Raw genomic sequence first — 25,447 nt, 5'->3', positions numbered from 1 at the left:
ATGCTTAGGATTTGAAAACTTGTACTCAAACACTTGAAAATTTATACTCAAAAACTGAAAATGTGGCTTGACTCAGGTTCCACCAACCTTATAGTTCCATTTTAACAGAGCTTAAGAAAAACTTGACTCAGGTCTGTGTTTGGAATGGAGTGACCACTGAACATCTAGTTCGGTATTTCGTTTTATTCCTCTAGTCATTGGTTTGAATATTCTCTCACTGGCCCAGGCTGAGGTTTTCCTCTAACGAATCAGTGGAAAAATGTGGTAGGTCTGGTTGCTACAAACTCTAGATACAGGGATTTGACCCTCCTGATGTAATTACCCTCCTTAGTCGCCTGACAGTGGTTCTGAGTGCCCCGGCCATTCAGAGACCCCTGGTGATGACTTTGCCCTCTCCTGTTCTATTTGAATATGAAATGTTGGTCCCCAGCTGGTGGTTTGGTTTTGGAAGGTTGTGGGGTAATGATGGAGTAGTTCCTATCTGGGCTGAATGACTCTGCACCTGAGAGAAAATGACATATTATACCAACGTCAATTTCTTGGCTTTATTGTACTCTGATTGTGTACTCGATTTAACCATTGGAGAAACTGGGTGAACCATTGTGGGAAACCGGGTCCTTTCTGACAGGTTTTTCCTAATTCATGTAAATCAACCATCATTTTTAACTAGAGATTTTTTTTGAAAAAGCTAAGCGTTCATATTAAATTTATCATTTGGCTTGTGTATTATAAAAGACCCTGCAAGACACTGAGCAACGAAGCAGGGTCGAGAGTTCATATATTATCCTAGTTTCTGGCTCTTGTTGCTGTGATAAACACCATCATAAAGAGCAACGCGGGGAGGAAAGGGTTTATTTGGCTTCCAGGTTATGTCCATCACTGAGCAAAGCCAAGGCAGGAGCTCAAGGCAGGAGCCTGGAGGCAGGAACCGAAGCAGGGACCCCGGAGGAGCGCTGCTCACTGGCTTTGCTTCCTCAGGCTTGCTCAGCTATATCTCTTACACACCCCCAGGCCTACCTGCCCAAGAATGGCAGGGCCCTCCCACCTCAACCAGTGATCTAGAAAATGCCCCCAGAGACATACCCGGAAGCCAGTAGATGGAGGAAATCCTCACTTGAGAGCCCCTCTTTCCAGGTATGTCTAGGTTTATATCAAGTTGACAAAAATTGTCACATATATAAAAATGTGTTCCTACTTATTTTTCTTTTTAAAAAGCTGAATATGTAAGTACATGTGTGTTCATATATCTATATGTTTATATGTATATATAAACATGCAAATATATACACATATATATGGAATAATTATTATATTGAAATAAAATAATTACCCTTATTGAAAAGAGATTTAAAATTTGTATGTCATTTATTCAGTGTGCATGTGTGCAAGCATGCATGCACACATTCATGTGCTACTGTGTGTGTGTCTGGAAGTCAGAGGACAACTTTTTAGAGTCATTTCTCGCTTTACACTATATAGGTAGGTGCCAGGGACTGAACTCAGGTCATCAGGCTTGGCAGCAAGCACCTTTACCTGCTGAGCTGTCTCATCAGTCATGAAACAGATTTTTGTTCTTTAAAGCTTGAGGAAATTTTTATAAAGGTTTAAAAAGAAAAATCACAAGGCAGGTAAGCTTTAGACCTTGACAACCACCTGGAGGAGAGATGGAGAAGTGAAGAGGGGAGCATGCCTTTCTGAGTCGGGCCTGGGAGTTCAGCTTGCGGGGAACCACAGAGCAGACAAGCACCCATACTGGAGGGATATGAAGGGGTACAGGAGGGTTGCAGCTTTGGAGAAAGAGTCAGGAAGCCCAAAGGGTCAGGAGAGCATGCCCAGGCTTAGGCCGGGATCAGGGGTGAGATGAGGAAAAGGAAAAGTTAGGACTCTGCACTTCCCAGGCTCCTTCACAGCCATTTCCACATTGTTGCCACACAGCCTGACAAAAGCGGTAACTTGGGCTCGTGGTTCAAGGATATGGTCCACATGGCCGCAGGAGCTTTAGACAGCTGGTCACATTGCATCTGCAGTCAGGAAACAGAAACGAACACTGCTGCAAGCCTCAAGTTCTCCTTGTTCAGTCTGAGCCCTTGACGTGATGCTGCACACATGTGGGGTGGCTCTTCCCTCCTCAATGAGCCCAGCTCGGAACTTCTCACAGGCATTCCCAGAAGTTTGTTTCCTAGGTGGGGAGTCTAGACCCTGTCAGGTTGACAATAAATATTGATCATCACAATATACTTGCATATCTAGAGATTTCTTAACAGACAAGAAATGACAGGGGTGACTCCTAACGGACAGGCTAGGGGAACCTTGAGCAAAAAAACGTTTTACTCTTTTTTTTAGGTCGACTCCCAGGCTTCAGTATACTTTCTCCATCCAGAAGTTTCTACAATGACAACTGAACCTGCACAGTACACACGGTTCTGTCTGTTAAAGCTGTGGGTGTGAAGTTGGTGCTGGGGGCTCCTGGGAAGCAGTGGGACAAGCGTCACAGCCAAATGCAAACAGTAGCCAAGGGTTAAGGGTGGTAAGGTAGCCACGTTCATGGAGGGTTGGGGCAGGTAAGGGGGTATTGAAAAGGGGCTGGAAACCTGGGCTGCAGAGGGAGCAGCTGCAGGGTGGACACAGTGCAGGAGGGGCAAAGTCTCTGAGAGTGCTGGGGCTGGAGGGGGTGGGCATGACACGTCCATGGATGTCTTTGTAAAGGAACCAGATATACCACTATATAAAAGGGCCTGTATGTCGCAACCTATGATAATGTTTATATATGATATACACAATTCCTTCCCTCTCTGAGTTTTAAAAAATAAATGGTTGGGGATAAAAACAACATATATGCACTTCCAGAGCAGGAGCAGCAGCTGATTTTGCTGCCGTGGCCACTGCTGTCTCTTGAGAAGGGAAAGAACTGGGGTGCCGGGAAGGAGGGTGAGGCTGCACCAACGTCACCCGGTAGCTGCCAGGAGCACATGCACTCCGTAGCCCTGGAGCCTGTGATGGGAGAGAACAGGGTGACAGAGAAGGAACAAAGGCCTCACCAGAGTCGTTTTCCCTTTACAGCTGCGTATGTCTCCTCTCCCTCCCTTTGGGGGTGCTATCTGCCCCAGGTATTGAGTCCATCCTGTCCCAGTTCTATGGGAGGACAAAGGGAGGGAGGACAGAGAGAGGAGCAGACTGTGTGGTTGCTGTCAGACACAGAGGCACAGGATGACAGCTCCCTCCTTAACAGTGAGCTGCCCCAAAAATCAGGAGTATGGGCAGCAGGGACCCCCAACTCCTGATGCCACTGTATCCTATTCACTGTAAAGCAGAGGGAAGGTCCTGTGGGCAGCTTAGGACTGTGTCTCCCTGAGCATCTTTTAGCCTCTTACTGGAGCCCACCCAGAGATCTTGGGGCGGCTTGGGTAGGGGACTCACAGGGGCTAATGGGTAACCCTCCTGCCTGCTACTGTTCCCTGCTCTCAGGAGCAGGCTGGCCCACAGTCTTAGCATGTAGAGCAGCAGGTGCTGAGCAGGAAGTGGTGGGGGCACAGCAGAAAAGAAGGAATCCCCAAGGCACTCATGGCACGCTCCCCCCATTATCAGATGACTATTGTTCCCTAAAAAGGGACACACACACACACACACACACACTATTCTAGACAGGTGTTTATCCTTGAACATCAGTCCTGATTGGGGAAGCAGAACAGGTGGTGGGGAAGAAGGCTCCCAGTCCCTCCCATACCTCAGCTGGGATCCAGGAGGGAGTGCTTCCTTCCTCCTTGGGAAGAGGAGGTAGGAAACTCCTTCTCTGAAACAAACTTCACTGGAAAAGCACAGAAACTCTCTGCTCCTTTCCCAGAGAGGTCAGAAACCTGCAGAGTGGTTTGGGTTTGAAGGAACAAAGGGAGAGGACTTCAGCAGGATGATCTGGCTTATGAGTCCTGGTAAGTCAACCCAGCTCCTCCCTGAGGAGTGGAAAGTAACTTAGGAGAAATATATCTGATGTGGGTTAGTTATGGACAAGCTGCCAAGTGCTTGAATGAATTCCAGGTGTCAAGGAGCCTGGTCGGGGCAGGGGGAGGGAATGTGGTTCACCACCTGTCGATGACCTGGGACTGGTGCACACAGGCCTTGGTCTGCAGGTGATGGAAGAGGCTTCCAGGTCTATGCAGGGGGCTGACTCTGGTATTTGCAGACCTTACTCAATTTCTTCCCCACTAACTGTGCCTTCTCAGTGTTCACCAAATCATCGTCTTACTCCCTCATTCAGGGAGGATCAGAGGCGGGAAGGGAATCCTGCAGGGGCCCTTCAAGTCTTCAAATTGGTGGGGAAAGTTCTTTGATTTCTCTGGCAGCTTCTCCCAGGTGAGCCACAGGTGGCTGAGGTCAGCATTGTCCTGCCACATGACCAAACATAGCAGGACAGTGCGTCCTGGTTCTGGTCACAGATGGCCGAGATCTTGATGAACTTCTTCAGCAGCTATGCTGTTTGCTGGGGCCTTGTAGAACAGCACCATGGTGATCACTTGCAGCTTTAGGTTGGCCATCTCCTGGTGCCCACACTTCCCATGGAACACCAAGCCTGACCCCCTGAGCTCTATCATGGAACTCACAAGATGAAAGGAGAGAGAACTGAGTCCCACAAGATGTCCTCTGACCAACACCAGCAAACAATGGTACGTGTGTGTTCACACACACACACACAAAAATAAATAAATAATAAATAAATAAATAAATAAACAAATCTAAAAAAACATTTTTTGTAAATCTTTTTACTCTTTACTAAGTTTAAGTAATAGAACATGAATTAGTTAAAAATGTTTAATGGAAATCCTGGTGACAAAATAAATCGAACTAGTTTATAGCAGAAATCTGCTAAGGAGTTAACTTTAGCTTTCCTTACTACTAAAGGAAGAAACAAGGAAGGAAGGAAACAGAGGAACAGGTACCTGTGAAGGGTTGTTCATTCTTCTGACAGATCACTTCACAATGTATGCATCTAAAAAATGTCAACTTGCACACATTGAACATACACCACACCTGTCAGTTATCCCTCCACAGAGCTAAAAACTAAAAATCATTTAGCTTTGTTCATGTAGCAAATAAGACACAGTGACAGTTCTCCTGCAGGTCTGTCTTCTGCCTCTCCTAAATGTTATTGTTATATGGGATTAACAGGTAGAGGAATTGGGGCAGAATTGACACCTGAAGAAATAGAAACACTTTTTCTGCTCAAGTACATTTTCTCTAAGAAGTCTTATAGCTTATCTGTCATCATTACAAACTTACCCTATCTGTAATTATTTATTATTAATCTTAGTGTTGGAAGCCCTTAAATATGTAAGATATCACATGCCATACACTTTTTGACAAAAAAAAAACATAAGAAAAAAAACATAAATTGAGAGGAAACTGAGACTTACCATTTTTAACTCCATAGTATAAAAACTCAGAAGTTGTTAAAAGGAAAATTCCTTGGTGGTAATTTTGGAAGTGAAAAAAGTGTTTTCAGAATCCTGAAAACAAGTATAGGAGACCCGGATAAGAACTTGTTGAAGGAAGATGCCACCTGCCATGATCCCACTGGCTGGGGTCCCCACTGACCCAAAACATAGTTGGCTGTAGAAGCCTCCACCCCTGGTCCGCTCCCTCCTGGCTGGAGACAGACCTCTGGTCCAGGCATTGGGAATAGGGCATCCCTGGATTCCTCCAGGCTCCCTCCTCCGCCTCTTCAGAGTCCACACCAGGATGGTCCCCAGTACCTTGAATACAGGATACATTGAGTTCAGTGTCTCTAGCTGGCTACTGGACAACAACTGCTACTCATTTTTGTGAAACTAGATGAAGACCGTCCACTCCTTTTGTTTTAAAAAAACAACAGGGTTTCCGCATCCTCTGTGCTGGGCCTCGGAAAGGCTGCAGGCTCACTGTGACGTGGCCCACTGGGGAGGGGCAGCTCCGCAGCTGCACTGTCCTCTGGGACCACCCACTGCTGCTACCGGTTGGGAAAATGCAGGCTGGGTCGAGTGTAGACGGGTGCTTCTCCAGGTACCAGACTTGGATGGCAGGCAGAGTGCCTGTCTGCAGACCCTTTGCCCAACCTGCTGGATGTGCTCTGGAAGCTGATGTTTGGAGCTTTGAAGGAACAAATTCCAAAGGTCCGGCTCACTTCCCCTCCTCCTGAGGGCAAGATCTGTAGAGGGGAAGGGAGCCACTTCCACATGGAGCAACTGGTCTTGAGATGTGCTCCTAAACCTCTATCCCCTGCGTGCCTAGCTTTCAAAACTGGAGTAACAAGCCACCAGGGCAGGTGGGGACTGTGTGTGCCCCAGGGCTGGGTCTGGCTGGCTTGCATTAGCCACGGATGCCCCTGGACGCCCTTCGCAATCGGCCGAAACCGGGGGTTCGGGGTCAACAGGGAGCTGAGTAGGCAGTGGAGTTGGCGAGAAACGTGGTCAAGGATGTAGTACAGCCCTCTGGGGACTTCCTCCCGCAGGTCCTGTAATGCGGGTGCGGTGAAGGGCGTTTCCCTGGTGACCATAAAGTAGAGCACCACCCCCATGTCCATATGTCCATCTTGGGCTCATCGTAGTGGAGGCCCAAGAAACGCTGGGGGCTCCAAACTGATAGGCCCCACAGTGCTCCAACTTCTGGCCGGGCTTGACTTTGATGCCCAAACCAGTCTATTAACTTTATGTTGCCCCTGGGATCGATTGTTATGTTGTTGGGCTTTAAGTCCCGGCGGACGATCCCAGTGTCCTGGCAGTTCCCTGCTGCACTCAGGAGCTGGAGGAAGACAGCGGGGGCCTCCTCCTCCTGCAGGTAGCCAGCCCGGTAGATGTGCCTCACCAGCTGCTCCCCCTCAGCCAGCTCCATGACAAGATCGATCCTGTGCTCGGTCTCTATCACTTGCAGAGGGGAGATGATGTTGGGGTGGCTGAGGGACATTATAATGTCGGCCTCCGAAATGAGGGGAGGGGCCGCTGTCTTTGCTTCATGAGGATCTTAATGGCCATGGGTGCCCCGGTGAGGTGGTGGTGGGCCAGCTTGACGTGGGCGTTACACCCCTGGCCTATGGTCCTGGGGATTTTGTACTGGGATTGGAAGTTCTCCCAGTTGGAGATGATCAGTGCAGGCCTGTCTTCTGCTGCCCTCCTTCCCCACCATCATGGACTGTATCCCCTTGAACAGAGTGAAATAAACCCTTCTTTCATTGAGTTCCTTCTTTTCCTGTATATTTAGTCTGAGCACCATAAAAAGTAACTAATTTAGTGCTTAGTAGTAAAGGATGCTGGACCTCAGAAGCCCAGGCTCTTTCCACCCATCTTTGGCTGTTCTTTCTCCTGATTATCTTTCTCCTCCATGGCAAACCGCAGACACCAGACTTCTGGGTTGTTACTTGTCTCACTGCTATGACCAAATGTCTGACAGGAAGCAGCTTAGTGTCCAGCCGCTTTGTTGAGTCTATTTCTAGACAGCTGTCCATTCTTCACTGAATCTCCAAGTTTTTCTGGGTCTCTGGGTCTCATTCTGGAGGCTTCTATATCATCTAAAATTTTGATGAAATAAATCTGTTATGCTATTTTTGGGTTAATTTGTTTCAGGGGTGTTACCCTTGACCTCTACGATGTGTGAAGAAATGTTACTAGAGTTGTTAGGGTGAGAGTCTGGACCCTGGCAGCCTGAACAAGGCTCAGCCACCCACCCTCAACAAGCCACTAACAAGACAAGTCACAGTAAGAAGTAGAGAAAGGGATTTCTTCAATGTGGCCCTAGTCTATCCTAAAGGTCCAGCATGAGGTTTACGTTTAAGCAGGGGAGAACAGGTGTGCATAACTAAACAGTCCTAGTTTAGGTATGGTCCTTCCCATCAGTGACCCAGCCTCTTCAGAAAGTGTTCTGACAACTTTCTAGGAACTGTTTGAAATTTTACCGAGGAGAAAAGTTTTTCCTCTGTCAAGGACCAGGATTCAGCCTTTTCCCTCTCCACACATAAAATTCTTGGGTAAATTACAATTATTTGGGAGATCGTTGTTTAAATGATAGCCAAAGGGAGGACACCAGTGTCTCCCTTAGACTATCTTAACTCTGTCAGGATTGTTACTGAAATAGATCACAGCTTCCTACATATGGTAACAGAGCAGACAGACATGGTTTCTCTCCCTTCCATCCCTTAACCTTTCCCTAATCTTTTGATGACCCATTCCTCTAAATTCTAAAGAGAGGCATCCATTCCTCCTCCTTCTTCAATTCATAAGAACTGACTTATAAAATATGATGTGTCTCTCTGGAAATAACATGCAGATGCTGGTGCAAGGTTAAGAGTCACCACTCAAATTAAATTCAAGTCTATCCAAAGACATTTTTAGCCAAGCTCTCACTGGGCATTAAAATATTCTTAAGGCATCAAGAGAAAGAAACACATAATATGTTGAGATGTCCCGGTTTATCTGACAACAAACTTTTCAGCCAAAACCTCACAGGCCAGAAGAGAGTGCTGTGAAATTTGCAGGGTAGCTGAGAACTCACTAGACTGCTGTTTAACAAGCTTTCTACAATGTATGTTGCTTCACTATGCCACTAGATGGCAATCACATCCTGAGCATTTAAGCTTAAAGGAAAACTAAAAGCGCAGAGCCCAGAGCTTCCCTAAGATATAATAAGCAGGGCCCGTTTAGTTCCCTCATAGCCCCTATTTCAGGAACTATGCCTACTGCTTACCAGAGGAAAGTTAAACAATGCACACAGTTCATTTCACACACAGAAGACTGTACTTTAAAAGTTAGGATATTAGTGAAGGTTCTAGACCCCCACTGCCTGCGTCCAGTCTCTCTTCCACCACTCACCATGTGACCTAGATGGATACTACTTTCTCTATGTCTCCCTTTCCCTTCGTCTCAGTGGCAGAAAGCTGGGATTAGCTTTTCTTGAAGGATTACCTTAATATATTTTAAGCTCTGGAACAATTTTGTCACACAGGAAGCACTTATATTAATTCTAACTGTTAGTGAATGTTCTAATTTTATTTCTGTTGCTGTTATAAAATATTTTGACAAGAAGAGATTTAGGAAAGAAATGGTTTATCCATCTTACAATGCTAGATTAGGGTCCATCATTGAGGGGAAGTCACATCACACCCACAGTCAAGAGCTAATAATAGAGAATAAACGCACAGATCCTTCCTTGCTTTTAAGGAGCTTCTCTCTTACACTGTTCAGGATTCCCTGTGTATGGAATGTGTCTTCCTACATCAATTAACAATTGGGACAATCCCCCACAGATTTGCCCAAAGACCAACCTGGTCCAGATAATTCCTCGTTGAAACTCTCTTACAGGTTGTGTCAAGTTGCCCGTTAAAACTAACTAGCAAGTGCATATTTGCTGTGTGTCAGCCACAGCGGCATACTTACTCCTAACACCAACAGGCACACCGGAGGTGGGCAATGTTTTCTTCCTTCAAGCACTGAGAGGCCAAAGACCCATAGAGCTCAAGTGGATTTCTTTCCCAGATTCACATGGAAGCAAGTCCTTGAACTCCAAGATGTTCAGCTTACCCCATAACACTAACACTTCCAAACTTCAACAACTTCTAGACCACCTGGGCAGTTTTCTAACCCTAACCCTAACCCTAACCCTAACCCTAATCCTAACCCTAACCCTAACCCTAAGAACTATTTACTAAATAGCTTAAATTTGTGTCTTTCCCTTTAAATATAGCATAAATGTAAGCTTCATTTCACATATACAAGTGAGTTTGATGTTTTGTTAATTATCCTAATTCACTTTAAAATAAATTTCCGGGGCTAGTGAAATGGCTCAGTGATTAAGAGTGATTGCTGCTCTTACAGAGGACCTGAGTTCAGTTCACAGCCTACACATCCAGGGTGCCTTATGGCTTATAACTCCAGTTCAGGAGATCAGAAGCCTTCATCTGGTCTCATGGCACTGCACTCACATGCACATAATCCACACACATATATGTAAACTAAAAAACTAATAAAATTCTTTAAAATAATTATTCACTTATATCTCCCCATGACATATTTCACAGTACTACTTGGTAAACACAGTATTGAGCCATCCTGCTTACCCTGTTTCTGGACTTTATGAAAATACTTTATAAATGAAAAGGCCCTTAAGGGCCAGTGTGGTGGTGCACATCTTTAATGGAAGCACTGGGTAGGCAGAGAAAGGCAGATCTCTGTGAGTTAGAGGCCAGCCAGGGCTACATAGTGATACCTTATCTTAAAACAACAAAAAACAAGCCAAGAAAAAGGACCTTGAAAGAGATTTATCCCAGAATAAGTGGGCGTCCATTTACACAGCAGTGGGTTTGCTGTTGGAGACGGAACTTGGGGCCTTTCACATCCTTGGCAAGCACTCTACCACTGAGATTCTGCTACACAGCAATGGTAAGGAGACATAATGGCCTCCCAGAGGGCTGTGTCAGGAGACACTACCCTGTACGGTCATAGGACCAGGAGGCTGAGGAGGTGAGGGAATCGGTTACTTCTTCGTCATTCTTCACCTAATCTAACCCACTAAACCTTTCAGAGGTGACATCCCCATGAACTTTTCTCCCCCCTTACCCCATTCCTTTACCGGGTAATCAATTGAATCCAGTTTTACCAAGAAACACTACAAGGAAGGAATGATTTCAGAGACACAGTAACCTCAAATAGCAGAGAGTGAAAGGAGTGTACCAGGTTCTTAAAGGTTGTAGATTATGGAGCTGGAGAGATGGCTCAGTAGTTAAGAACATGGACTGCTCTTGCAGAGGACCCAATTCCCAGTACACACATGGTGGCTATCAACTATCTGTAACTCCAGTTTCAGGGGATCCGATGCCTTCTTCTGATTTCCACAGGCACTGCATGATGCGGGTGCACTTATACACATGCAGGCAATGCACTCGTATACATGGAAGTCATAAAATATTTTTAAAATAAAAAAAAATTAAAATTGCAGATTGTACTTGAAAACTTAGGATATTAGCTACCTGAAGGGTCTAGACCCCCTACCACCTGTGTCCAGTCTCCCTATACCACTCCCTATGTGACTTAGGAAACATTACCTCCTCCTCTGTGTCTCCCCTTCCACACTGGCAGGGTGCTAGGATTAGCTTTCTCATAAGGTTTTCCTGGAGGATTGCCTTAATATACTCAAGGCCAGAGCTATCAGTAAGACAGTTAAGAGGCTGACTGATCCTGGGCTGGGCTGGGCATCCTGGTGAGGAGGGGGAAAAACATCAAATTGCTGTCTAACAGTCAGACACAAAAAGATGCCGGCAAGCCATCACTGTGTAATGTGATAACTGTGTGTTAAGCCTGAAGTCAGCATTTAGGCCGGACAGTAGCCAGCAGGATGTCTCTAAGTGTTTACCGGGACTGTTGCACGTGTGTATTTTCCTGTTCCAACACATACTTAAGACAGATGGTGGGTTGTGGTGAGGGATCTCTCTTATGCCAATTTACTTGGGTCAAGTTGTGGTGCTCGTGTGGGCGAGCATCTCATTTGACCCTATTTGAAGATTTTTTGTTTTTGTATATAACTACTGATTCTTCCTCTGTGACTCTTCCTATTGTTTCTGGTGTTAAAAGGAAGGGAAGTTTCTAAAATGGTTAAGATCTCTCTAAAAACTATAAAAGGAGCATCAGAGGCCCTTCCTCCATGGGCTGGATTTAGATCAGTTTCAGCCAAAGTGCAGGGAAGCCAGAAGACAAGCAGCCTTAAGGGTTACCCTTAGGAAGCCTTGCTTATGGGGCTGGGGAGATGGCTTGAGCACTTACTGGAGGACCTTCAGTTCCCAACACCCACAATCAGGTGGCTCACAACTGTCTGTAACTTCACCTTCAGGGAATTCTCTGACTACTCCTGACAGCACCTGCACTCACACATGCACATGCCAGCACACAGACTCACATATAAACATAATTAAAAATAAAATAAGTACTTTTTAATAGAAAGGAAAGAAAGAAAGTCCTGCTTGCAAAATGCAACTTTGGGGGATGGAGCAATGGCTCAGAGATTAAGAACACTGACTGTTCTTGCAGAAGACCCGGGTTTGTATCCAAGCATCCACATGGCAACTAACAGGGGATCCGACAGTCTCTTCTGTCCTCCGCAGGCATTGCACAACATAGGTGCATTTACCTACCTACATGCAGGCAATGCTTGTATGCACATAAAATAAAAATAATAAATAAAACATTTAAAAATAAATAAAAAACAAAAAAAATGCAACTTTGGCTGACCTCTGGCAGCTTGGTTTTTGGATGGTTCCCACTGCTAAGAATCACTCGTGAATGATCTATTGATAGCTGTGCTTTCCATTTGAATGAGAGAGTTTATTAAGTATAGAGCAAGTGAAAGGTAAAGAATAGTGAGTGACAGAGAGGCAGTAGAGAAACAGAAAATACCATCAAATCAGATGCTCACAACATCCAGCAGAGATGACTGGAGCAGCCCAATTGGGAGATCAAACAAAAGGTGACATCATCAAATTGGGGCTTACAAACAGCTCCTAGAAGTCAATGGGGGAGCCTCACTGAGGGAAGCAGTAAGAGAGAGTCCCAAGCAAAAAAGACTATCCCTCAGGTGAGACTTTCAAATAGAAGAACAAACAGCAGCAAAGATACAAAGACATTGACAAATGGGGCACTCACAACATCCAGCAGAAGTGGGAAACTGAGGCAGCCAGCTAGAGCTCTGGATTCAGCTTCTCTTGACATGCTGAACTCCCACGGCTGACCTTCCCCTTCCCAGTCCCACAGCAGGTACTTTTTATTTTGGGGGGCGGTCTGTACTTTTATACCAGGGGATGACCATTAGTGACCTCAGTTGGAAATGGTTTCCCTTCTAGCTGTTCTCAAGGATACAATCTTTTCTTTTCTTTTTTGATAAACTGGGTGGGCACTTGTAATGGAGCCTGTCATTGCTCCTCAGCACCTTCCAGATACCTCAGAATTGAAAAATAGTGTGTATACCTCCTTCTCATTACTGCTGACACCTGATTCCCACAAGCTCCAGGTCGGTGGTATCTGAACCCTCCCTGTGGGTGAGGAAAGCTTTCTTTTCTCTAGAGACTAAGGGTGCACATGTTGCCCCTTTGTGGGAAGATAAGGAGCACTTTGTCTGCCTTTCTCTGAATACCAGCTTGTTCAATGCTGCTGCTTCATTAATTCAAAATAAGAGCCACAGGTTGCCAGTTATTGACAAAGAATCAGGCAACATCTTGAACATCCTAACCCACAGGGCATCCTCAAGTTCCTCAAATTGTTTAGCGTTGCATTCCCCAAGCCAGAATTCATGTGTGAGTCTCTGGAAGAGCTACAGATTGACACCTATGCCAATATTGTGATGGTAAGGACCACCACCCCTGTCAATATCACTCTTGGCACTTTTGCACAGCACTGAGCCTCTACCCTGCCAGTGGTGAGTAAGAAAGGGCATGTGGTGGACATCTTCTCCAAGCTTAATGTGACCAATTTAGCAGCAGAAAAGATCGACAACAACCTAGATGTGTCTGCAGCCAAAGTTCTACAGCATCTGTTCACACTACTTTGAGGGTGTCCCCGGGTGCTACCTGCACAAGACTCCAGAAATTATAAATAGGCTGTCTGGTAGTGGTGGGTGAGAATGATGTGCTCCAGAGCATTGTACTGGGGGTGGGGGTGGGGAGATGGATCAGACGTTAAGAGCACTGGCTGCTCTTACAGAGAACCTGGGTTCAATTCCCAGCACTCACATGGCAGCTAACAACTGTCTATAACTCCAGTTCCAGGGGATTTGATGCCCTCTTCTGGCCTCTGTGGATACTGCACAACACTGGAGCACTTACATACATGCAGGCAACATACTCATACACATAAAATAAAAATAAATAAACAAAGAAAAAATGTAAGGGCATTGTATCACTGCCTGGCATGCTGCACGCCTTGGTCCTCACAGGAGGGAAAAAGCCCAGGGAAAGCTCCAGGGAAGATGTCGTCTTTGCTGCCTGCTGGAAGCTCAGGGAATTCATTGGAATCCTGGGAGAACTGAGTCTGTTCCCTCTCAGGAGCCCCACACCCTCTTATCTGGGAACTACAGGAGACAAGGGGGAAGGGAGAGGAAGGACTTGTGGCTTCCCTTACCCTCATGCAATACGCTTGAGAAAAACTTTCAGCCTAGCCAGTCCTAGTCCCTGTCTTCTTAGACATAGCCCTCTCTTGGGGTGAACCCCGGGAGCCTCAGGTGGATTCTGATCTCTGTGAGAGCCTTAGATCTCACCCTGCCTCTGCCTCTGTGTCTGCCCTGACTCTTCCTAAGAGCACAGCAAGCATCTTCATAAAGAAGTTTTTTAATTTTCTGAAATGGAACCATTGTGCATTGTACAAACCATATCTACTGATGGAATAAATAAGTGAAAATTTATACTGCTGTACAACACACCAAAAAAAAAATCTTTAAGAGGAAAAAAAAAAGTGACGGTGAAGAAAAGGTCTTTATACCTCTAACCATGTCCTCAGTAGTAATGAACATTCCAAACCATGACACTGTCTGACGATGGGCGGCCACCACCCTCTAAGAATCAGTCAACAGCCTTCCAGGTTGTGGGTTAAGTTCCAGCACTTTGTGTAATGTGTAGCCACAGTCCCCCCACCTTCAAGTTTTGGGGAAGTTTGCCCTGGGAGCCCTTTAGGCCATGGGGCCTGATGTCCACAGAAGGCGTTTGCTTAGGATCCCCTGCCCCTGGCTTGGCCAGATGAAAGGTCATGGATTTTGTGGTGGGGATGAGGGCGTGGGGAGCTGCAGCCCTGGGGAGAGGACTGCCTGGGAAAGGAAGCCCATTGGATTGAGTCTGATGGCCCTGCATGAAAGGCTTTCCTGGCCAGCTGGAGTGCAGGGCTGCTGGCTCTTTGCCTGGCGTGGCCACGGGGTTAGCCCAGTTGGTCCCCACCAACAACCCATTCCTACCTTCAGGCACTTCAAAGAAAAATTAATGGTATCTTCAGTACCATGGAGTCATCATCTTCATCCTCAACTGCACCAACTCCCCCTGACTATCAGAAGAGCCTCCAGAGGCAGAAGAGGTGCAGGTGGCCCTGGCTGCCCTGCTGGCTCTGTGGATGTGTTGGGGTTTTTTTCAACTGTTTATGTTGTAACCTCTCACTTCCCCAAAAAGAAATAAATATCCAAATTCATCAAAATGGAGCTTTGTTGTAAAAAGAAAAAATGTCGCTGTAACTCTAGAGACACTTTGCAGGTTGTACATCTGGTTGCTTTCAAGATGGGGAACACAGTTCTTCACAGAGCTGGCTGCCTGAGGGGCAAAACTGCTAAGTACAAGGATTTTTTTCTTTTAAGACAGAAATATTACAGCATTGCTAACGTCAACATTAATATTTTCAAAGTTTTTTTTTTCTTCCCTTATTTCAGGAGACATTTTTGCATGAGGTATTTGAAGTTCAGGAACATTCAGTTCTTCTTGCAATGCAGGAAATAGATAAGCTCCCTTAAAAACAGGAGCTTCACCCTCAGAAACTTAGAAAATGGAGCCTGGCAGACACTTCCCATGGTGGTCTGGAGAAAGAGCCACGTGTCAAAGGTGGTGCCTGAGTACCGCACACCAGTTAGCAAAAAACAAAACAACAGCACCTCCCCCACTAACACACAACTCAAAGGGACTTAGAACTCCAGTGCGTTAGAGAAAGCTTAGGAAAGTTTTCAGGTCTAAGGAATCTGTGTATTAAGAGCAAACCAGACCTCAGAACTAAACCATCAGGCAGCTCATCCAAGGGGCCGTTTCCACTGAGTGAGAGGAGGCTGTCCTGGTGCAAGCAGAATCAGGGGAAGGGGCAGGGACTCCGTTGCTCCTTTCTGGGGGGAGGGGGGTGAAAATCTGCCCACTTCCTTGGTGCCTTGTTTCTGACCTTTGAGGCTCAATCATCAAGGTGTGCTTCCCAGAGGAGACCAAAGCTCGTCCTAGGAATGAGACTCCACCCACCTGTTGCCTCTTAGAGTCAGAACATAGTGCGGGAGCATCTTGCCTAGGGCTGGGGGTATGGGAACCGGGAATGAAGGACAGCAGGCTTCCATGGATTTGAAATCCAAGCAATGTCCTGTGAAAACGTTCAGCGTCAGCGATTCCTGCCGCCTGCTCCCAGCCTCCCTAGCCCTATACTGGCTCAAGGAGACAAGCTCACAGTCCTTTCGTCTTCAGAGATCCTAAAGAAACCAGTGATGGGGCGGGGGGGCGGGGGGGTAAATAGGGTGGACCTGCCAGAAAAATCTAAGGGCTTTGCATTTCAGTCTGGGCTTCTGTGGCTTGTAAACCGCTAACCCCCATGGCTCTAGGAGATACAAACTTCCTGGACCCTTGGGGAATGGAGTTGACCCTGTAACCCCGGAGGCCCTGGAAGTTGAGGCTGACCCCATCTAGGGCTTAGGGCATGCCCAAGCACTGCCCCTCTGAAATAGGAGCCACTGAAGGGCACCTGCTCTGAAGCAGTCCTGGGGCAGGGGGGAAGCAGTAAGGGGGCAGAAGCCGCCCCAACCAAAAGGAGAGGGCACTTTGCGGGGAGAAGCAAAAACCAGTTAACAAGCCAGAGGTCACCTCAAGAGCACAAGGCACAGAAAAAGAAAGCAGAAGGAACTGGTTGAACAGTGAAAAGCCCCGACAAAAAGCAAATTCCTGATTGATACCACCCTCAAATAGCTTATATCGTTAAATAAGAGGGGAGGGTTACAGCAACAACACAAAATGTAACCTTGGCTTCCGAGACAGTGCACAGACACTCCTGATCTGTCGACCCCCCTTCCCTGAGACAGCCACGTCAAGGTTTGAGTGTTTTGCCTCACAGCAGAGTTCGTCAGTGTCCGAGAAGTTACGCTGTTCCAGGTTTTCTTAGATTTGCACTTGGTAAACTTGAAACATTAGTAGTTCTGTTGCACCCAAGAGGAATCACTCGGGTAACGCTGCTCTAGAGTTAAGCCTGCTGATGCACCTGCCAAGAAACGCGGACCGGAGGGCTCCACTCGGCGTCTACATCTCTTCTGTTGAGAGGCCTCCAGCTTCATCTTTTTAGAGGGTGGCCCTCCTTCTCAATCCTGAGAGATCGCGACATCTCTGCCACCAGCCCTGACTCTGCAGACGACTGCTGTTCTGCTTTCTGGGTTTTCCATTGAAGACTGAGTTCTGCTCGTCAGAAGCATCTCCAGCTCCAGTGTGCTTGTCCCCGTCCGCCAACACCTCCTCCGCCTTGGCTTCGGTGCCACCACTAGGCACAGCTGTGTTGGGCTCTGGAGCAGAGCTAGAGTTTCTGCTGTTCTCCTGTTTGATTGGGGGGGGGGGGCGTCTGCTATGCAGCTGTGGTTGCTGTTAACATCATGCACGTCCATCATCCCTAGCGAGGAGCCGTTCTCAGGAGTGGTCACCTCTGAGCCACACTTCTCATCCTTGCCTTCTATTCTAGCTTTTGTCATCAACTTTTGGCTCTGTCACAGGGACCCACTTGTAGATTCATAGGGACAGGTCACCAACAGTCACCTACGTCTCCCATTTGCCACTTTTTCAATAGGCACCATGACCCTCTTGATACCATCTTTGGCCCAGCTACTGGTCTCAGCTCAAACCCCAACCTGCCCAACAAGGTTCTGGCTGGAGAAAGACTGGGGAGCGGTACCCTCACGCCCTCACACACACACACACTCTCTCTTTCTCACACACACACACACAATTGTATATATATATATGATATATATCTATCATATATAAGTTATATATATATCTTTTTAAAAATAAGTAAATCTCTCTGAATAACTTAGATCATTGACATAAAGTGCTATTTATAGAACTTTGTTTCTAATTACAAACTACAGAGAAGCTCAAAGAAAAAAATGATAGCAGTCTTGCAGAATTCTCATACCCCATCCCAAGATAATTGCTTCTAATATTCAGGTGCTTGTCTTTAAAACAAGTTCTTACTTTAGAGAAAAATAAGACAACTATAACATTGTAATAGGGTCTACTTGAAGAAAAAGAAAAAAGAAAAAAAAGAATTGGGATTTACAGTTTCAATAGAAGTAAGTGCCTGCACTCTAGCTTTAGCTAGAAGACCTGGAGGTGAGAGAGGCAGAAATGGGATATAATAAGCATGTTTCCATTTTAAAATATACCTTTCAAACAAGGATTTGAGTGCTGCAGATATAATATGGCAAAGATGCAGCCCAGAAAATTGAAGAAAGGCTGTCTGCATGTTCGTTCACCTTAATTCTTTGTTAATATAAGGTTAGGAATATGTATACCCCTTAGTTATACTCCATGGGTGTCAGCAAAATCATTCCTTGGAATTTATTTGCCAGTTATATACATATATACATACATGCAGACATATATACATACATACAGATCTTTCCAGGGGGTGAAGAACTGGGTCTCATAAGAAAAATAATTGTGCATCCATGGATACTAAACTCTGTGGTTGGCTCAAAAGGAGATTGAGATCAGTTTCAAGGACCTGAAAAAATGGATATTGTATGTACACACACACACAAACACAAACACATTAGGTGTAGTATTTATTTTAAAGCATATCCAGGGTTGATCTGTGGCCTACACACACACACACACCACACACACACACACACACACACACACACACACACACACACACACCCGGGAGGGATTTAGAACTGTGGGGTGGGTGAAATTTTTACCTAACAACACTGTACCGGGTGCTTGGCTAGTGGACTAGAATTTACTCTGGTGACTGGAAACTTTGAGATACCTATAATGTTTGGGGGAAAAGGTCGATAACTTGAGCTACAAGGAATCCAAACTCTAGTTCAAGTTCTGCCTTTTATCAATTGGTGACTGTGTAAACCATCTTACTTCTCTGAACTTAATTTCCATTAATAAAATGGTTAGCAATGCCTACCTTGAAAAGTTAAAGTCTGTATATTTTAGAATGCCTGACATGTAATATTTAATAAATGATAGGTCAGAGGATTGTAATGCTGAAAAAATAAGATAATATTTATGAAATTATGTTCTAATGTAGATTTATTGAAAGAGGGTGTAAGCTGTGCTTCAGTCTGACAACTCAGAGGCAGCTGTTGCTAGTGCCCCTGGGGACTTCTGCCAGTGAATAGATCCCAGTTAGTCTTCCGCGGTGACAGAGAGCAAGTCTAAGAGACCCAAACTGCACCCTGGTTCAAGTCCTTCCACCCTTAAAAGTCTCCTCTCTTAAACTATTCCTTATGTGTCTCAAGTGCCTCTTTTTGTTGTTACTGTTTTTGTTCTGTTTTATTTTGTTTCTGTTTGGTTGGTTGGTTGGTGGGTTGGTTGGTTGGTTGGTTGGTTGGTTGATTGGTTGGTTGGTTGGTTAGTTTTGGTTTTGTTTTATGTGAGGTTCTGCTCTGTTGATTTTTGGCCTTTTGAGACAGGGGCTCACTAAGGTAACCCAGGCTAGCCTCAAATTATGTTCTCTTCCTCTGCTTCTTCTCCACGGAGAAATGAAGAGAAAAGATTTACATGATGTGATGGCAAGATTAAACTTCACAGTCAGCGTGACGGAATCGAGACCCACGTAGGAAACAAACCTCTGGGTGTATCTGCAAGGGTGCTTCCAGTGAGGTCTGGCTGAGGAGGGAAGGCCCACTCTGCATAGGGCATCACCATCCCCGGGCTGAAGTTCCAGACAGAATGGAAAGGAAGGTGAGCTAAGCACAAGCCTTTGTCTCTGCTGCTTGGAAGGATGCGACGTGACAAGCTGCCTCACACTCCGCTGCCACACCTTCCTCACCGTGATGGACTGTGCCCTCATAGTGTGAGCCAAATCAGCCTTTCCTCCCTTAAACTGGGCACAATGTTGAGTTACAAGAATTTAAAAAGTAACTAACACACATGAAGAAAGTCTCTACCCAGTTGCTCCCTCCACTCACTTAGCCTGTATGCTCAGCCATGGAAATTCCCACTAATTCCATGGTCTCCCCACCCTCAGGCCTTTTCACATGCTGTTCTATTCTGGAAACCTCTCCCTTCATCATCAGTCCTGCTCTGGCTTTAGGATACCACGTAGACCTCCCCTCCTCTGGGAAGCCACCTTGTCTCATGTCATCCAGTGATCCCCTCCCATACTGCTCCCTGAGCCTGTGTCGTTTTTCTACCATCACAGTTATTAAAAAGCTTTCTCAAGACAGCAGGCCAGGAGGCCACACCAAACCATCAGACTTGGCAAGACCTGTTACATCTTGACTTGACCAAAGAGACTCCGACACAACTACATACACTGTTCCGACCCATAGGATCAGACAACCCTAAAGAGTAGTCAGAAGAATAGTCACAAGCAGAAAAAAACAAGGGAAGTGGGAATCCTAGAAATCTGGTGGGAGGAAAATGAGGATTTAAAGATAATAATGGTGACAACAATCACAACAATGGCAAAACATAGCTTGCATGGCAAACGGTGGTATTTGGCAAGCTTCAGGAACTGAGTCACCAGCACTCCCTCCCAACAGTCCATGAGTGCTGGAATCCGGAGTGACCTGGCCTTTTTCAGAACCCTATAATCAGCTCTGGGTCTATCCTTAGATGATAGGTGTCAACCTGAATAGAAGACCAAAAAGAAAGAAAACAAAGTTCGTATTACGTTTCTGGAAAGTGAGCACCACAGTGAAAAGATGAAAACCTAGTGTCATCAATCTACAGGAATGCATGAAACTGTAGAGATAAGTCTCACATACTAGTGTGTCTGCTAGAGACAAAAGCACTTCATTGTCCCAGAATAGATATCGTGGTTAACATTACTGGTCAATGATAAGACTCACCCACATCCTGCAAGTACATCCTCAAGCAAAGAGATAAGGGGCTGGTGAGATGGCTTGGTTGGTAAAGTGCATGCTATGCAAGCATAAGGACCCAAGTTCACTTGTCAGCACTTACATCAAAGCCAGGTATGGTGGTAGACACTTGCAATCCCAACACTGGAGAGAGGTAGAGACAGGAGGATCCCTGGGGCTCACTGGCCAGACAACCTAGTCCAATCAGGGAGTCCAAGTCTCACTGAGAGATTGCTGGGTAAGGGAGAGTTGATCTTCTTTAAGGGTGACCCTAGACAAGCCAAGGAGGCTCCAGTGGATGGACTCACACCGAGGGACATCTGGGCACATAAACTTGACTCCATGGCCTTAACATATATGACAATGCATGAAGTCCTGTGGGCAGCATATGGGGAGGAGCAGATAGGGAAGGGGGTCCAAATATGATTAAGATGTATTGTATGAACGCCACAAAAATGAAAAGCATTTTTTTAAAAGAATCCTGAGATGTTGTCAAGATTGGTGAATAAATGAACAAAGAAAATCAAGGTGTCACATAGTTTTAGTAGCAGCACTAGGGAGGCAGAAGAAGGGGGCTCTCTGTTAGTTCGAGGCCAGCCTGGTCTACATAGTAAATTCCAGGCTCACCAGGGCTGCACAGAGACCCTGTCTGTAAAACAACAAACAAACAAACAACTGAATAATTGAGGTACGCTGTAGACAGCACTCTTCATGACTGCTCAGCGTGCTACCCTCTTGCAATATACTTAATAAACGATTTTTCTTAAGAAGTAGTCAAAGTAGACAGCTCCTGAGGAATGGCACCTGAGGTCTCAGCCTCTACACACTTGTACACACACAAGCACTCACACTCGCATATGTACATTCACCTGCATTCACATTACACCACACACACACACACACAAAGAAAATGAGTCACTGAAATACCTAATAGGAAGGTAATAGAAGTCCTACCTAATAGAAAGGTAAGAAGTTGGAAGTGCATTTTGAAAAGAGAAAAAAGAGAAGTCAGGGGGAAAAAATTTCCCAAAGGGAAAGAAGGGGGAGAGAGGTATACCAGATGGTTAAGCCAGAACCACAAGCAGGCTTATTATTGTTTTGATAAAAAATTGTTTGGACCTCTATGTGTCCTTCCCTTCTTGGATATTTTAAAAGAAAACTACAGGGTAAGCAAATGTTTGTAAAAGCTTAAACTCCTGTCTCCTTAGAGATAGAAACTAAAAGACCTTTTGAGCCCTTTTTGGTCCTGATTCTATGACATTTCGGGAAAGAAGGGCATGATCCAGCCTGAAGAACTATAATAAGACAGGCCTCACGTGTAATTACCGTATTGGAAGTGCCTGCTCCGTCTGCTGCTTGTGTGTTTCACCTAAACAGCTTGAAGCTGCAAATTAGCATTTTCCAGAAGATTCTGGGCTGGGTGGGGGTGAGGGTAAATATTTTTTATTGTAGAACATGATTCTGCTTCCTCCTCAATATCTCTACTGCTGCGATCTCATTTCTCTGCTAGAACAAATGTTTGCTAAACTGCTCTGCAGTTTATATTAAATCTTATGGGGATGGGGAGTCACATGAGTGAAATGATTGTTTTCTCTTTTTGTTGTTTTTTAAAAATAATTCCATGCACGATGCAGTGTATTTAGATCCTGTCTATACCGCCCCCCACCCTGGCTCCTCCCGGATCCCTCACTGCACATCCTGTTCCCAACTTCATTATTTCTTCTTCCTCCTCTTCCTCTTCCATTTTTCTCTTGTTTTCTTTTTATAACCCACTGAGCACAGTTAATGTTGCCCTATGGGCACGGCTATACGGCCACCGTTGGAGCTTGGGCAACCTGCCATGGCCACACTGCTGAAGAAAACAGACGCTCCCTTAGCAGCCATCACCTGCCTTCAGCTCCCTGACAAGGGGTAAGGCCTTGTGCCCCTCCGCTCCCATGCTGCAGTGTTGGTTGTCTTACTCTTGTGCAAGACTTGTGCAGTAGCCATAGCTGCTGTGCGTCCATGAGCTCAACAGTCCTGCTGTGTCCAAAGACACTATTCTGCATCAGTCCTCACTGACCTTTGGCTCTTAGTGTTTCCACACCCTCTTCTGAGATGTTCTCTGAGCCTTGGAGGGGAGAGGAAGGTGTGATATGGATGTCCCAGTTAAAGCTGATCATTGTGGAGTGATATCTGCTTGTAGAGACTCCATAACCCTGTTAGGGGAACAGAATTACAACAAATTGCCTCTCATGAAGCAGATGCATATTGAAATAGAAATATGTGAAAATGCTTCCTCCTAACAAAACTTAAGACGGAAAAATACGCACATGGAGAATTCTCGACATTATCCTTTGTGGTCTTCTCGTATCCTGTTATTTTTTCATACCACAACATGACACTGTATCCACTTAGCTTTGTAAAGGCAAACATCACTCCAACAAGAGATAAAACCACCAGCTGAAGGACAGAGTAGGGTATGGGTCCAGAGTTAGATGAGAGCTCCCCAAGGTTGTGAGTTCCACTGTAGCCTCACTGAAAGGGTCAAAGACATATAATCCCCCCAGGAGAACCTGCCCCTTAGGAGGTCTAACTCCCCACCCACAACTACCATTTCATTCTGATGAGGTCATATTAGAACAAACATTAAGGAGAAAGGAATCACAAAAAGACAATCAAATCAGCCTGGTGTGTGGAAATCCAGAGCAGCTTGATTTGGTGATGATCTCAGCTCCACCTGCTAAGCTAGGATGTCATGCCTGGCAGTGTTGGTTGGCTTGAGACTTGGAGGCCCCACCAGGAGGACCACTCTTCTTTGTCGGGTAGAAAACCCTAACTTTACTCTTCCTCCCAAAAGACTATAAGCCAATTGGGGGCCTGAAGACAATCTATATCCCTCCACTTAAAATCAGCAATTAGCATCTAAAAGGCTTTGCAGGGTCAAGGGGGTAGAGATAACATCATGTCAGGGCATAGTCCAAAAGCAGAGCTGAGTTTCCCCAACTCGAACTGTGCATCACAGTTAATGAGGGAAACCATGCAAACTAGAAATTGCTCTTGGTGCCTTTTCTCATTTTACCTCAGTACAAGTTGAGGGTGGGGCAGCAGGCGCTGAAGTTTAGATGACACATCCTAAAACTGTGTGAGTGCTTCAAGGAAACAGAACGACCTATTTTAAGAAATGAAAGAAACAAAACTGTACGGTGACTGCAACAGCTGTAATATATATAAACATGTGACAGTGGAAAACCAAGCCTGAGAGGAAAGAAAGCCAACTGCAGTGGCCAAGTGGAAATTGAAAAGGAGCTACTACTAAATTTCCCTTGAATTCCAAGAAGGGCTGAGGGTGGGTGGGGGGTGAGAGAGGAAGAAAGAAGGGGGAAGGGGGAGAGAGAGAGAGAAGAGGGGAGGGCAGGAGATTGGACAGAGGGAGGAATGGAGAGAGGAAGCAAGGCAGGGACTGACCTCTGGGAGCCCTGTGTCCTTGAAAAGGGTGCCTTTTAACTGTGGAGAGGTTGGGTACTAGGCAGGGGAGTTAAATTTATAATGTTTTGAAGATTGGGGAAAAAGAAAAGCACGAAAGAGAAGAAAAGCAGAGCACAGCTATAAGCATTCATTAAGCTTTACGCACTTGCTCAGCAGAATCCTGTTCATAGGAGTCAAGTCAAAATGGAGAGGTCCTGGGTATGGTGGTCCATGCCTTTAATCCCAGCACTCAGGAGGCAGAGGCAGGAAGAGCTCTGTGAGATCAAGGCCAGCCTGGGGTGGTCTACACAGCAAGTTCCAGGCCAACTGGAGCTACATAGTGAGACCCTGTCTCAAAATACCAGAGAGAGAGAGAGAGAGAGAGAGAGAAAGAGAGAGAGAGAGGCATTGAAAAGCTTTGTAGATGGTGTATATCTTATGGTTGTAATAATTATATGTGATATTAAATTATAATGTATGTTCATGCACATTAAGACTATATAATAATCTAATAATCTCAATAATCTGTCCTTTGCTATATTCAAGACACAGTTCTAAGCCTTTGCACCCAGTTCTCATTTAATTCACATAGCTAGGTAGAATGGGGTGGTTTCTGTTGTGATTTTTTTATTTTTTGCTTTTGTTTTTTTGGTCAGGGTCATACTATATTTCCCTGGCTGGCCTGGCATGTTGACCAGGTTGACCTGGAAGTAACAGAGTTCAGTAACCTAATCAACTTAAATTTCGTATTATGATACACAGGCTTGTCCAAACAACAGAAGTTCTGAAAAGAGCTGGCCAAGACCATTGTTATAAAAACATCACCTACACCTCAAACACACACCACTCATTCCTTCCTCAAATGGAATGTTACCCTTGTTTAGACTCAAGTTGAAAAATAAATCATACCTTGTGAATTGTTTCTTTTAGATTTGTTCTAAGTTATTAGGGGAAAAGGGGGTTACAAACAAAACTGAAGTTTTAGTTTACCCAATTTTTGAGTCTTAAGATTTATTGACATAAGTACTTTGGGATTTTCGATCTATGATTCTGCCTTCATAAAAATTAAAACTATGTAAGAAGTTCGATGAATGGCAAGCCCATTTTGTTTGCTAGGAACACTGAGCAAGAAATGGTTATTTCATTGTGTGTTCATGAACAGATATGATTATGTGGTTTGAGACAACTAGCCTTT

At 45.4% G+C, this 25,447-nt stretch overlaps 2 pseudogenes; one reads left to right on the top strand and one right to left on the bottom strand.

Moving 5' to 3' along the window:
* Positions 1–12,903: 12,903 nt before the first annotated feature.
* LOC103731667 lies at positions 12,904–15,419 on the top strand (annotated as a pseudogene).
* Positions 15,420–16,899: 1,480 nt separating this feature from the next.
* On the bottom strand, positions 16,900–19,645 carry LOC103731660 (annotated as a pseudogene).
* Between the last annotated feature and the right edge of the window lie 5,802 nt (positions 19,646–25,447).

The sequence above is a fragment of the Nannospalax galili genome, unplaced genomic scaffold (genome assembly GCF_000622305.1).
Source record: "Nannospalax galili isolate Female #2095 unplaced genomic scaffold, S.galili_v1.0 scaffold1750, whole genome shotgun sequence".
Lineage (NCBI taxonomy): Eukaryota > Metazoa > Chordata > Mammalia > Rodentia > Spalacidae > Nannospalax > Nannospalax galili.
This window is presented reverse-complemented; position numbering and strand designations above follow the sequence as displayed.